Genomic DNA, 15,786 nt, shown 5'->3' on the forward strand with positions numbered 1-15,786 from the left:
GTGAGCTGCTTCGGTGTCATATCCAGGCACCTGCCTCAGCGGGGACTGCTGAATAGAGGGAAAATGTTGTAGACAGAAACACAGGAGGAGGAGGGGGGGGTTTCCTGTATCAGGCTCGAGGTTGTTGCCAACCCGGGATGGTTTTTTCCACCTCATCTTGCAGGTCTTTTTCAAACAGTGCGACTCTTAATACCCAGGGCTCCGTGATATCATAGGCTGACTGGGTGCAAGCGCTCCGTAAACACGTGGCAGGGCCGGGGGATGTGACTCAAGCTGTGGTCAACGGTCGCAGACTCGCTAGAGGGGAAATGTACGACGGACAGCACAGAGTAGTGATTGTTCACGCCGTGCCGCGCTGCGAGCGGCCCTGCATGAGGTCATTCCTTGAGTTTGTCTTGTTAGGGGTCTGCGATATTCCTGGCTGAGTCGCGTCGAGCGGGACCTGCTGAAGGCCGCGAGCCCCGTGTCACGATCGCCCGAAACTCGTCTCGCGTTTGTTTTTCTCGTGCGCCGCGCTCGAGTCTGACGTTTGCTTTCCCTTTTCGAGGCACCTGTCTTTCGCTTAAAAACGCCTACGCAGCGTGTGTGCCAACAACAAGTGATTCTCTTTCTTCTTCAGACATCAAGATCAGGTTCAGTGTTCACCCGACTGGAACTAAAATGTAAAAATGTGATCTAAGCTATGTCCTTATCGTCTGCTCTATTGTTTTCCTCCCCCAGCCGGTTCATTTTTACACACATGAACATAGGGATAAGATCTCAAATATTACGAGTGTCATCTCTGGACATGGAGAACAGAACAGGTTGTTTACCCGGCCTCAAAATTCACTAGATCCCAAACTGATCGAGTATCTGTGGAATGATCCGCCGTGACCCTTCAACCCAGGACAACAGGATGTCCTCAGAGGGCCTCTGTCCATTCACTGAAAGTGGTCTATTAGAAAGGTGGTCATAATGTTATGCCCGATTGGTTTTAATGCACAAAATTTCCAAACTGGGAAGCGAGAAGCTCTTAAAAATGCACACGGTCCCTTAAACGGTGGTTTAACAAACATTTTTGCTTTGCCTGCAACCCTGTAAGTCCTGGATTTAATTTCATTTTACACTTCTTCTTTAACTACTTTATCAGAATATTCCAGAAAGTTTGTCTACACAATATGAGGTCATAATGTTGTGCCTGATCGGTAAAAGTTCAACTGTATCGCCTTGATGTTAATCAAATTTGGAGAAGGAGGTTCTAAACTTTTATTTTTTAGTAATTTATTGATGTTTTTGCAGATTTGCTTTTATATAATCTCTAAAGCAGTAAAGCGTGTTGTTTCACATGTGAACTCGTTCCCTATCCGGCTGCGATCTGAACGACAGGTATGAGAGGAATAATAACACCTACTCAGACCAGATTAGATTTATCTTGTCTACATCGAGCCTTTTAAAATGTCTGGGGTCTAGGGTTATTCTTTCTTTTCTCTTTCTTTTTTTTTTTTTTTGTTTTTATCTGATTGTCTGTCCGTGTTGCGTTACAACTGTCACTGCACGGCTGCCTCCTCACTCCCAGGTCGCATCATCCCTGCAGCGAAGCGGCCGGACGAACACTTACCGGCCGACGTGTGCTCCCCCCCGGCCCCCCCTCGCTGGGGAACTGTTTCTGTGATACTTGGCAGAGCTTGTGACCATAGTATTTGGCCCGTGATGAGAGGGGCGCATTCATGAGGCAGAGTCGGCCTCCGAGTAGTCGGAGGGGAGCCCTGACATACCTCATGTTCCAGGATTGCTTACAGACGAGTATCCTCTCTTATGTCTGCAAATATTTAACACAAATATACACTCTCCTCTCTGCGATTTACCGCGGGGTTGTCATAACATGTTCCTCATGCGCGCGCGGCTTCTTCATTTACACCAGAAACGTGTCATTTCTAAGACTGATTAAAATAGCAAATTGGTGTTTAAATGTATAGATTCTTTTTTTCCGCCCAAGTTCAAGTAGCAAAACGCCCACAGGAAATAAAGAACATTTCACCTGATACGGACAAAAGAAATCTGCATGGAACTGGAAAGTCCTACAACCATTGAAGGTCGGTTTAACTCATTGGTGCTTAGATGACGCCACATGACTACATCCCAAATCCCTCCAGCCCAGTGTCAAACTACACATACACCAACCAGGCACAACATTATGACCACCTTCCCATTACTGTGTAGGTCTCCCTTGTGCCTCCAAAACAGCTGTGGCTCCTCACAGAATGGACACGGGTCTGAGGTCGTTACTATTTCCAAACCAGTAATCGGATTAAAGTTACTTCCATCCATGTCGCTGTGCTTTGCTATTTTTTCCCAATTATATATTTTCGCTTTCTTCACACACTTATGCAACAGGTCACGTTGTCAGCATGAGGACAACTCACGTGTAATATCACGCAGCGACACAAACTTGGAGAACACAACAATGGAGGGAGGAGACACATGAGCGTTTTTCGAGCTGGAAATACCACCAGTGGAGAGCGAGAGTGGTTCGAAGCACAGCTTGGAGGCCGAAGGGTCAGAGGTTCCTCTGTCTGATTTTCTCCCGAGTGCAAGGATCAAGAAAAAAACTTTTAATATAACTAATTAATCTTTTAAAGTAACTTTTAATTTAACTTAGTTCTTTTTAAATGGTCTAGGTGGGTGGTACATGTCTAAGTAACATCCAAGAACATCTAGAACATTGAATTGTTGAATGTTATTTCCTTCTCCTGTCAGTGGTTTTAATGTTGTGGCTGATCGACTTTGCATTTTAGTTTTTTTTTTTTTTAAATCTGCAAATTAATAGCAGTCGGATAAAGGAAGATATTTGTAGTTTGGAAATGAAAAGATAACGAAACAATTAATTACCTCAAGTCACAGTACGTTTACATAGATGTAATCAATTTCCACTTCCACTGCCAATTCTAGATCTACGTTAATTGCACCTTTTAACATTAGGACCCATTTACTCTTTACGACCCCAAAAACCCTATTTCTAAATCCTCGAGCGCCATTCTTTCATCGACATGTTTAATTTTGCAAGAGCCTTAACTTCATTATCTCTGGCATTCATGCAACGGAGAACGTTACAAATTATAAGCGTAATTATTATTTGGATCAACTGTAGGTTTTAAGCTTTGATCTGTTTAAAAAAAAAAACACACAAAAGCTTTGCACCCTCTCGTGCCTCGGGGCATGGCGAGACCAACAGGTGAAAGGCATCAAAGCTTCACCTTTCCCCTCAGGTATTATTTGGTCGCCATGCCAACGGCCGACTATTGACACCTTTTTATAGTGAATCCGGGCCGGCAATGGAAAATCACCATGGTTACCCAAGGGCGATGAAGCAACAGGCAGAGTGGGCCTGACAGCGTGGCAGTGTCAACGTCAAACGTCAAATCCAGGTGTGCCACGAGGATCCCCGTGTTTACCCACACAAGGAACCCCGGCGCCTAGCAACCAGGGAAATCCTCCCGTGCCTTATCGGGACTGCGATCTGCGCGTGACGTCAAGACGAGGTCATTCCTCTCTCTGGCATTCAAAGTGTCCCTATAATCTGCGTCTCACTGTCAGTTGTGAAACACAAATAGTTGAGTGAGTCACTTTCAGGCAGCAGTTGGAGAAAAAAGGGACTTGACTAAAGGTGAGGCCGCGGAGTGTGAGGGACTTCCTCCCAAACCCAGACCTGAAATAGTTGTTACGCTGGTTGAAAAAAGCCAGGAGCACGATGTGTGTGCATGTGTGTGTGTGTGTGTGTGTGTGTGGTCCATGCTGGCTTTACGGCAGGGTATTCCTCAAGCGGAGGGAAATTTCCATCCTCCCGTGTAGACTTTACAACAATATTGGTTTAAAGAGCGTATAGCCGAGTGTTTAACCGTGCTGGCCGTGAGACGCTGCTGCTGCTGCTGCTGCTGCTGCTGTTGCAATCTTTCATTGTCTCCATTGGCCCACACATCGCCGAAAGATGACATAGTACGTGACTACAAGTCGTATAGTTACGATGTCATTGGGTCAAAGTGTACACGTCGCCAAATATTTGGCACCGTCGCTATATTTACTTCCCACTGAAGGTCTCATGTAACTAATGTTTTGCCGTTTCTTTTTCCTTGGAAACTGACTCATCAACACTGGAGTCCAAAGTCTGAAGATCAGCAAGTACAGTGGGGCACGTACAACTCATTTCATAACACACACACACACACAGACACACACACGCGCATACACACACAACGTGTTATTACGGACTGCTACAGCAGAGCTTCCCAACCTGTGGGTCAGACCCCCCAAGAGAGCCTCAGATAAATCAGAGGGGTCAGCAGAAGATTAAAGAGGCACAAAGAAAAACGACTCTCATCGAAAAACCTCTCACTACTTTTCCTCAAATGTTAGCCCTTTAGTGATCCAGCAGATACTTTTCTCTCTTTAGCCTCCTGGCAAAGACTAAACAACAGAGTTAAAGTACGTTGTCGCCACAAGTGCAAAGAAAAAGGAGAGGGGTTAAATAGCAGCCTGAGCCGGCTAATGGTAAGAATATGTTTGTCTGCCAACCAGATTTCAGAATGAAACACATGCACCGATCAGCCACATCATTAAAACCAGAAATAAATGACGTTTTGTTTGGGAAACCTTTGGACCTGGCATTAATGTGAATGTTACTTGCACATGTACCACCCACCTACCTCCCTACCCCACCCTGACACTCCTTGATGGCAGCACCCATCCCCAGCAGGATGTAGCCTGACACAGACGCACGCGCAAAAAGGCTTCAGGAACAAATGAGAAGCAGCACAAGGCCTCCAAATTCACTAGATCCCACATGACACCAATCAGGAGGCCTGCGTCCAATTCTCAGGTGAATCAAAACTGTTTGGGAGACCTACACAATATTAGGAATGCGGTCATAATATTATGCCCGATCAGCGTGAGTTGAGGAAGAGAGGAAGCAGAAGAACTGGTGCGGCAACCTGCAGGTCCGAGCGATGGAGTGCAGATAATTATAGTTCATCGAGTGGCTAATTGAGGCTCCAGAAGGAAGCAAATCCCCATAGACCCCCATGTTAAAAAGCCCAACTATACAGCCTGGTACAAAATAAATAAATAAATAAATAAATTTTGGTCACAATAGTTTATTTCACTATTCACGACAACTGTATGGGGGTGAATTCTTACATAAAATTTTACATAATCAAGGGCGTCCACATCGGAAGTATCCAAGTGTGGGTGGAATAAACATACATGGCAACCAGTGGTCCCGCCCACTTTCGAGGTCCAGAATCCATCGGGTGACGTCACATGACTTAAAAAAAAAATAAATCCAACCAGCTCAACCGGCTTCTGTCAAAAATGACGTGGAGGTGGTTGATTTTTTTCAGAGCCTGACTGAAGGCGAGGCCGCGTCATCAGCTCTATGATGCAAATTCCAGCGTCATATTCTCGACTTTTCTGAAGTTTAGCAGGTATGTCATCTCTGCAAAACCGGCACTGCTGTCATGGCTAAAAATCTTAAAAGATAAATCGGAGAAGTTGAAAATTAAAAACGGATTTTCAGTGTCTATTGGTTTCAGGTTGTGATAAGTCACTCACATAAATGCATTGCTTCATTTTAAGACGTCACAAGTCAAAAATGTTCAACTTATCCTGTCACCTGCGTATGTCACACTGTGCTACTTTTATTAACCACAGCTTATGGACATGAATCACTCAGATATATTTAGAAACTGAGAGCACATTACTAATATAAGTAAGTATTTCACATAGTGGCGTCTCTCTGACAATAAGTGGAAGTCTGACGTAGTTATTCATTTTTTTTTTTTCCCACACCGGCATTCAGCTGCTGCTGCTCATGTTCCTGGAAATCTACCCTGGAGACAGTGAATGCATCCAAAGGAGGAAAAAAAAACAAAACAAAACAAAAGTCACTGACCGCTTATTGTCATTGGAGCTGAGTTTGTTTGGTCAGTTAGTAAATGTGTACACCTTTTTGCAAACTGAAAGTCAGGACAAGAGAAAAAAAAAAAAAAGAGCCCCAGGTCACCGTTTTTTTTTTTCTTTTTTTTTTTTACCTCTTTACATTCATAATTTTTCTGTGTTCAGAGGTGCTGCAGTGCCACGACATGCCCCCGCACGGCTGAGGGATTACGTGAAAATAACATATCTATAATGACGGTTCTGTAACGACCTGAAGCAAAGCCTGCACAGTAGTTTGAATAATGTTTTCCTTTCACAGCTCACTGTGATGGCACCGGGAAACTTAAAGAGTAAACAACTACCCCCCCACCACCACCACCACCTACCCTTCCCCACCCCAAACCCACGCTGAACAAATATAGATGTGTCCGGCTTGTGTGAGAAGGAAGTCGCTTGTGGAAAAAAAAAAAGAAAAGAAAGAAGAAGATGTCTTCCACATAGAGAGAATAGAGACACTTGATCCGTGCATAATTTACGTTTTTATTGCACAGAAAGAAGCCTTTCATTCTTTTCTGTCTCACCGAACAAAACCGTCCAAATAAATGTTGCTCGGGGCAGCGAGGTAATTGAGAAGTGCTTTCTGGTCGCACAATGGAGGGTAGAATCCTTGTCTGTCCTCTTTGAGAAGGCGCAGGACACCTGGCTGTTAGATGAAAGTTCAAAGACTTCTAGCAGCTTTCCGTAACCTTCTGTTCTTGTTTTATATTCGGAAAAAAAAAAAGAAGTGCGTAAGGGAGGGGGGAGTGGAGGGGCAAAGACACCTTGCAACGGGGGTAATGACAATTGCAGATCCTCAGCAGAGCCACAGTGGAGAAACCTCCACTTGCCCACCTTCAAAATTGCCATTTCACCCGGCTACACTGTTTCAACCAGCTCCACATCTGGATATTATCCGGACAGTAACAGCTGTAATAAACACTGACGCACTCATCAGAAACTCCCTAATTCACTTTGATTGTCCACCAGAGCGCCTTTTGGTTTTACTCCCTGCTACTGAAAATATTTGTGTTTTCCCTTCTCTGGCTCCTCTGGACATCCGATAGTCCTTGGCCGGCGTCCGACATACTTTCTGCTGTCTTAATGCCGGCCCGTTGCACCAAATGATATTTTAGCACAAGTGCATGGCAACAGGAAAACAAAGAGGCACAAGTTGAATTCTTTGGCCGACCACTTTTTGAATTACTGATCATGTAAAAACCCGCTGTGGCTCCCAGATTGCAAACATCAGTCCTTGGAGCCTGCATGCAAACCAGTCCTCTAAATAGGCCTGTCTATTTCTGTTGGGCTGCGGGGCGAAACATGTGTTTGACATCAGTGTCACTCGCTAGACGTTTTGCAGCGGGGCTTCATTGTCCCCTTACAGCTACTCTGCTCAGATTAATGACTGACAATAGTTGCATTCAAAGATTGCCGGTAATTACAGCCCAATCAATGAGCTCACATTTGAGGACGGCCCTGCCTATAGTGAGGTTAGATGGTTTAAGGATCCAACATTGTGTCTCATTTGAATCTGTTTGCGCTGCTGTTTATACTGGCTCTCTGGGCAGACAGCAGCAAAGTAAACACGCACGTAAAGTACAGCATATCGTGCACCACAACAAAACTCTCCGAGACTATCGGGCCATGTACAACAGGGCACAGTCATAAGCAACTTTAAATCACTTGCATTACTCAGAAACCTGATCCGCAGTGCCAGCTCGGGCAGGAGAAAGTGAATAAGCAGCTCCATCCTTTCATAACAACTACTGCTGAGCGCCCAAACACTGCACGTTCTCCAGCTGTGCCGCTGACGACATTCGGGGCCGATCGCAGGTGTGGAAACGACGCGGCCGAGAGCAAAGTGTTTTCGCTTACGAATTATATAAGGTCACGCAGAACTCGTGGGATGTTTTGAAACAAGCTCCCCATTAAAATTCAGGCCAGGCAGGAGAGGTCGGAGAGATCCGTTCCTCCAGCACAAAGGGCTCACGCGGAGCGGAGATGAAACAGAAACATCAAAACGGAGGACTTCGGGAGGACTTTTTGCCCTCGAGTCAGATCGTCACTTTTCTGCCTCTCACTCCGAGCTGAATGTAAACGCTGGACACGATTCATAATTTTTCCTCTCGGCCCACTTTTCTCTAAACGTGTGCTTGTTTGACTTCAAAAGGAAACTTTTCTGCACTGCATGCGCAGGAACATCTGCGGCCCTCGCCCGTCACACAAACACAAAGATTTTCCGATTATTTACAAGACAAAATCTGCTTTTAGGCTTCCTGAGTTGAACGCAAAGATCTGGGACGGACTATTAAGATCATACAAAACTGTAAAAAGTGGGCATGTGTTTTGATCCCTGAAGCCCTTGAGCATACTTTTAAAATTTTCTACCAAGGAAAAATCCCCAAAATCAGTCAGCATGGCTCCACAAATGAGAGGTCTGGATCTAAAAGGAGTAGAGAAGTATTTGTACTCTATCACTAGACCAGATATGATGAAGCAGAACCGAAGCTCGATGATGCCGCATCAGCTTAAATGCCAGTAAACTTTCAGCGCGTTTCAGTGACACATTTGAACCTGATTCACGCGTCAGGAAGTCCGGAGTTGAAAACTGTTAGGAAGCGACTTTTAGAAAAAAGATACAAGTCAGCAAAGTGTGCCTCACCTACAAAAAGCACAAGCTCTTGTTCCACATAAAAATGGCAGCGCGATGGAAGCGTCATATTAATAATACTGCTGAGAAGGAGCAGACATAAACAGCAACTCTCCCGAATGAAATGTTTAAATAAGAAGGTTCTCCTGTTGTAAATGCAGGTGATGCTTGTGGACCAGTCACCTCATGAACCCCACCGCTTACTGTCTCCCGGTCCCAGAGCAAAATTGTGTATTTAACCAATCAACTGTGGAGAAGAGGAGCAATGAGAGGCCTGTGTGACACCAGCTCTATAATTTCCGTCCCCATTTTCCACTAAGACCACTCAATCTTACAGCCATATGGCGGTTGGCTGCCTTAACCATTCACAGCTGAGTAAAAATAAACCTTTGGGATGCATCCTTGGGACAGGGGTTTGAAGACACACTCAGTGCACTCGCGCGCTTTGACTTTGTGCTGGTTACGATAACCTACTGTGATTCATCCTATCTGCAGATGATTCTCCTCATATAATTTGGAATACGGTCGGGGTATACAATATCCTTCAGTTAAAATTCAAGGGTGAGGCAAAAATAGAAACTTCGCCACATGAAGAGGCTCAGACCAGAAATAGCTTGTTTGATGGGTATATATTTCAGTGGTGCAATGATGGGGTCTCTCCAGAGAGCTTTAAAAGCTCCCCCTCATTTATGATTAGGGGTAGGGTGGTTGCACACGTGGTTAGCTCACTGTGTGCCTCTGCATACGACACAGAAAGTTTAAGAACTCAAACGTCCCACATCTTTGAGAAAACGAAACGTAAATTACACACATCTGCACTCCCCAAAATAGACACACGTGTTGAGAATGCAGCTCATGTGTTAATCTTAGACGTAATTAATAAGATTAGCTGAGGCTCTTTCCCCCAACGTCTTTCAGCAAACGCAGCATGTCCTCACACATGGTATGTCTGATGTAGTAACTATTGTACATTAGAAGGTGTGCCAGTCGTCTGCTGCCTCCCACATAGATTAACTGGTAAGTGTGGTATGAGGTGTGCAGACAGGGAGACACAATCTTCACCCACCTCAGAGCAATTAAAGAGATTACTGTCTATGTAATTATACAGCCTTTCATGTATTCTCCCAGTCGGTATTTCACAATAGAAACAATGATTGGTACACACAGAGGATTCATCCGTGGGCTCTGCTTTTGGTCAGGCTTTGTCTACTCATTCTTTTCTACTTTTGATTTTTCCTAATTGTATAAAAACATATTTTTTTTTACAATTAAACTGTTATAAATCCCACTACGTGTTTTCGGCAACGCTAGCAGCATGTGTCACAAGTATTGGTGGGACACTACTTTGGTCCAGACTGAAATACTGGACGTATGGTCTTGAATCTTGGTTATGGCATTCATTTTCTCCTCTCCTGAAGTTTGGTGTTAAAAGCTAACACATGTTGGTTAACATGCTAGACATGAGCGTATTACCAATATCGTTAGCATATTAGCCTGCTGATGTTAGGATTTAGCTCAAAGCTGTGTGTGGCCAAATGGAAATGTCTTTGGTTGAAAAATAAACTCCAGTTCCACGAATGACTCCTTGAGGGTGGCTCTAAAAGTGAATCAGTCCCCGAAGACCTCCACGAAATAAAGGCCCCAGCTTTACAACAGACACAAACACATTTACATCCTGGTTTCAGTCTCTATAGCAAATTTCCCCATTCTGGACAGGGGTGAACTTTTATAGAAACCACAGATAGATTACAGTTTAAAAGCCATGCATGGTTTAGAGCACAGCCATTTTGCATGAGTGGGTTTTGAATTAGCCGGAAGTTAGGTGGAAGCCAGAGAATGCTAATACTGGACTCTAAAACCTGATTCGCACGGGATTAGTTTTACCTGAGGACGTCCTGTGATTCAAATATTACCCGCTATGTCTGCGTTTCATGTGGCAGATTCATACAATATGTACAAACTCTGCGTTTTACTCAAATTACTTTCCCCTGTTATGGCTCTGCTACTTTCCATTTCACTCCGCTGTGTGTAAGAGACAGTTTTAATTACTTTGCAAATTCTTATGGATGATAAAAATAAATTTTTTATTATTTATCCCAGGGAAGAGATGACCAACGACCTGTCAGTATTTAAATCAACCAAACTTTCGCGATGAACACATTAATGATTGATTTAAACTGATGAATAGTTCAATGTCATCTCGATTTTTGACTCTAACATCTGTCCGAACTTTGGATTATTGCACATCCTTCATAAAAGCCATAAATCAAACAAAAGTCGCGAAAAAGTACAAACTCTAAATCACAGAGATGTTGACTTGCACTGGATTTATCAGAGGACCTCTGTGTTAATTATGTTAGGTGATTTACGGTGTAATTTTTACTTTACAAATCACGGACATGGACGATTCACACAGGATTAAGATCACAGACGACCTCCGTGATTGTTAGAAGTTACCGGAGGTCCCCAGGTAAAACTAATCCTGTGCGAATAGGGCTTAAAACTGACCTTCAGGAATCCTATGGGTGACATACTGTCCCAGAAGGTTTGTCCATCTTTATCAAATCTTTTCTTTTTATCCGTCTTTTCTGCATTCAACCCGTCCAAATGATCAAGCGAAGCGGGGGAGCAGTTCAGGAGGTTTTAGGTGCTCGATGAAGCTGTGGACAAAGAGGAGAACGACCACTAAACCTTGGCTCCCAACGTTATATACAGTCTATACACCACAGTTTCTGTACAAAGTCACCACAACTACAAATATTTGAATATTTAAAACCTTTGGTGAAATGTGTCCCGTGTCGAGTGTTGTGGAATGTAAATCACATAATGTTATATAAATGTGGTCTCCTGCCCATAAAGTCTGCAAAAGAAGTGTCCAGTATATAGTAACTAGTTGAAAATAAGTTGGCTAGCAAAGTGCAACGCAGAATTATAAGATGCATTTTATTTTAGGCTTCATAAATAGTCAAACAGACATATAAAAACTTTTCTTTTTTTTTTTAAAGTGTTGGTTTTAGCATCTGCATCTTTTTGTTGACACAGTCAATTCTATTTTAATATGTGAAACTATTTAAATTATAGATATCTGACAGTGAAGAAGTCCCCTTCAAGTGACCTTTTGAACCCGGGTTAATTGACTTCTTGAAAAACTTCACACCAAAGCTGAGGTTGTAGTGCTGTGATCACTATCTCAGCATCTACACAGAGGTGCAATTTACTCTTGTGCCCACAGGAGATCATGAGGCACTGAAGCAATAAATGAGTCCTAATCAAAGAAGACAGCAGCCTCAAGTGTGTGAACAGGAAGTATTTGCAATATAAACCTTCCCTGCTAACATTTCAGCAGTTGGGAAATTTTTCTTTTCTATTCCTGTTCAGTGTGGAACTGTCACAATAGGATGTGCTTCCTTGTAACACCATGCTCCATTTGTTGTTTTAACAAGAACATGCTTGACATCTTGAAGCCGTGTCTGCACTGGTGTCAATATTGTCCCATGTAAATAAACAGGAAATAATTAAAATAAAACAAAAGCTTGTGCAGGTTAGCTGGGAACTAGTTCTGAGTGACAGATGAGGACGGCACGATGCGTGGTCTGTCAGCTGCACAGGAAATCATCTTGTGTTTGACAGGGAGTTTAAATGTGAATGTGGTAAACGGCCGTACATGTGGTTTTGCGTTAGTTTTTAATAAATCCCTTTATTACTGGCAACCACTTTACAAAGTGCGGCATACATTTTCGGAAAAAAAAAAACAAAGTTCAACAACAATGGCCAAACCTGGATATTGTGAAAATGATCTTTCGTGTTTCTTGCATAAAAAAGGTTGCTGAACGCACAAGAGTTTCCAAATTAGTCTTTGTTCATCGCTGCATTACAATGTCATTATAATGTGACTTTATTTACGAATTAAATTAGTTTAAGTTCCCTTTCTACGTTTATTTATTGTGTTGAGAGTAGCAAGTTCGACGGGAAATAGAAATTATTACATTATTTTTGTGTCTGGTGTCAGTTTAAAAATAAATAAATAATTAAAAAAATCCGACAACCAAAGCGCAACATGAGTTGTGAAAAGAATGTAAATCTGTGATTTTCTTGCATAACTAAGTTTAGCGCTTGGCTGCACAATTTACACATCGTATTGCATCTTAATAATGCAGTAAGTTTATTGAGTCCGAAACAGTTTTTTTTTTGGCATGTTGTGAGTGACAGATGTGCCGCGAAGAAGGGGAAGTTCATGTTGAATTATTTTCATGCGGCGATAAAAGTGAAAATAATGCTTCCTGTTGGATCAGAGAAAGGGAGCCACAGATACATAGAGATGTTTTGAAACAGTGAATTGAGTGTTTTTTTGTTTTTTTTTAAATACATAAATCGTTGCTATTCGGTTGACAAAATAAAAAAAAATTTAGAAAGTAGATCATGCTTGAATATAGGAACCTTCAGTTCTTGCTTTATATGCCATGCAATGATAATATACATAAGCTCTGACCATAAAGAAAACATTTCCCTTCAACAACGGTAGGTCAGAAACCAGTCTAAAAATATATGTGACCATTTGGAATAGTTTTCACTAAAGTATATTCAAGATTGTATTCAATGGTCTCAACCTAAACCACAGGTATGTCTTTTTAGGTGTGTATTTGTAGATGGAAGTGGGGAATCAGAATCTATAAATGGCAGGTAAAATTCCCAGAAATACCACACAGGGAACGGAGTTGTTTGAGAAACATTTAATTTTACTTGACGGATGTGGATGTGCCTCCAGCCTGCACACCTTCGGCGTAACGCTGCGTGAAATGTTGAAAGATCGAAGGGAATTCTTCGCCTGACTTCTGCTTCCTTTCTCCCTTCATCTCTCACGTAACAGCTCCACTATCTCTGACTCTTTCTCGCTCTTTCTTTCCGCCTCCGCTCTCACAGACACACCTGACAGGTCAAGTGAGGTGAGCTGAGGTGAGGAGCAACAAGAAGCAGCCTCCCTCAGGGCTGTAGCTTCCTCCTTTGATCCTCCATAGCAGATATAATCACTGACGGTACCTCAATACTCCACCAAAAGACCTTTAGAGTCATCTTCCCCGAATTCAAGCTGTGCTAATCTCAGTGATCTTTATCTCCACACTTCAAAAAAAGGCCCAAAGCAAAAAAAAACAAAAAAAACAAAAATCTGTTGTCTCAAAGTTCGACAGAATCTCTCGAGCTAAATCCTAATGAGGAGTTTCACTATGAAACGGGATGAAGCGGCTCAGCTCTGCCACCTGTTTGTATGCTACTTGGACTCAGCCTTCCAAAGGAGGAGGGTGAGCCAGAGTTCCCCATTTGTGTCAGGCTCGTAGCTTTTAAACAGATGCTGGACCCGCTGCAGCCAAACCAGCCTCACTTTTAGTGTTGACCCATGTGGTAATTCTATTTAGCTTCTTGCAGACCCCATTAAATTTACCCAGATGACTCGAGCCAAATATATCAGGCAATTTCAGTTTATATGGAGTCGAGTAAAGTGAGTCACTTTTAGTTTTTACCAGCGTGCACAGGTTGGTTTGGAGGGATCCTCCAGGAGATATATTTTGAGGATTATTTAAAACTCAGGAGATTTTAGCTCTCTCTGCTCCCACGGGAGATGTGTTAAAGTGTTTGAGTTATATTGTTAGAAGCTTGTGTGGGAAAGTCTTCAAACATGTGTTCCCTCAGAATAAAAACTACATACAATGTAGCCTCCACTCCGTCTGCATCCAACGGAAAATGAGTGACGTTTGAGGAACGGCAGAGAATTAGCTGAGCAGTAGGCGGGCTACAGAGGAAGAAATTAGTCAAATGTGTTAATTGTCCTCTGTCTCATTTAGCAGAACATCCCCATAAACTCATCTGCTCTCCATCCTAATCATCTATTACCCTCCTACATGGACAACAACAACACAAAAGCCCATTTCCCTCTGCGGATGGTTAGCTGCGATGGTTTTGTAATTGCTTACACGTTGAAATGTCCTCTTCAATTTTATAGGAAGGAGGAAAAATAATAACAGCAACATTCCTGAGGGGCTATAATTTTCTTCCGGCGGGTAAAAGTTGTCCATTATGGTCAGGGTCAAGGAACACATGCAACCCCGTCATCAGGGCCGCGTGGTCGGCCACATCTGAACCGCCCGTCACGACCAGTGGAAAGGCCTTGTCTGTTAGCACAACACGCAGCCAATCACCAGCCAGAGGCCCCAGCTCCTCGGTGCATTCGCCCCCCCTAACCACGCCGCGCTCTAATTTAAGCACACATATTCCATTGAAATTACAGCATGCATACCCACCCTTCCCTGCAATTTACATGATTTGCACGCTGATGGGGCGAACTCAGACAATGCTGATGCAGTGCGCGCACAACAGCGAGCCGCTTTTGTTCTGAGCAGGTTACAGGAGCAATCGAAAGCCGAAGGGTATTCCCATCGAGTTCTCGGGAAAGCATCAAGACGCAGTGTGTGTTTGCGTCCAAACAATAGTTCAGAAAGTGAACACTCGATGCACTCCGCGATAAGACAGTTATGGATCAGCGACCGACTGAGGTCACTCTTTCAATGAATTCGCTCATATCAGATGAAGAACCAGATAACCTGACTAACAGCTTTCTCAAATATTCTGTCAACTCAAGTGTTTGCCAAGAAACACAGCAACTTTCCATTCAGATGTACAGGGGGATAAAAAAAAAAAAACACAAACAAAACCAACCAACCTTTGCTTTGCATAGCTGAGGCAGTTTTCTTTATTTAACCGGACAATCGTTCGTAGCATTCATCACAAAACAAAACTCGATGTGAAACCTTCCGGCAAAATACTTTATGAATTACCTAGCTTGGTGTTAAACCCAAACAATTCAACTAACTAAACTCTCCAAAAAAAACACCAAACTATATTCAAACAAAACAAGAGCAACAGTGTTTGGACTATTCCCACATCACGAAGTGCAACACTCAATCAGCGTTTTGTTAATGGAGAAATTCTTCTGTACAGTTAAAAACACAACACACCCAGGCAATATGTCTGAATATTTGTGGAACAACCTGTCAGTGAGAAGGTAAAAATGTTACTCATTGTGGGCTTTGGTCATGCAAGAGTACACCTCTCTATCTAAAGAATGAGTGTGCTGGTTTGTGTGGGATGTCACTTGGCTGCGTTGACTCTACAATCCAGAGCGGAATTTTACAGGTGTT

The sequence above is a fragment of the Mugil cephalus genome, chromosome 7 (assembly GCF_022458985.1).
Source record: "Mugil cephalus isolate CIBA_MC_2020 chromosome 7, CIBA_Mcephalus_1.1, whole genome shotgun sequence".
Classification (NCBI taxonomy): domain Eukaryota; kingdom Metazoa; phylum Chordata; class Actinopteri; order Mugiliformes; family Mugilidae; genus Mugil; species Mugil cephalus.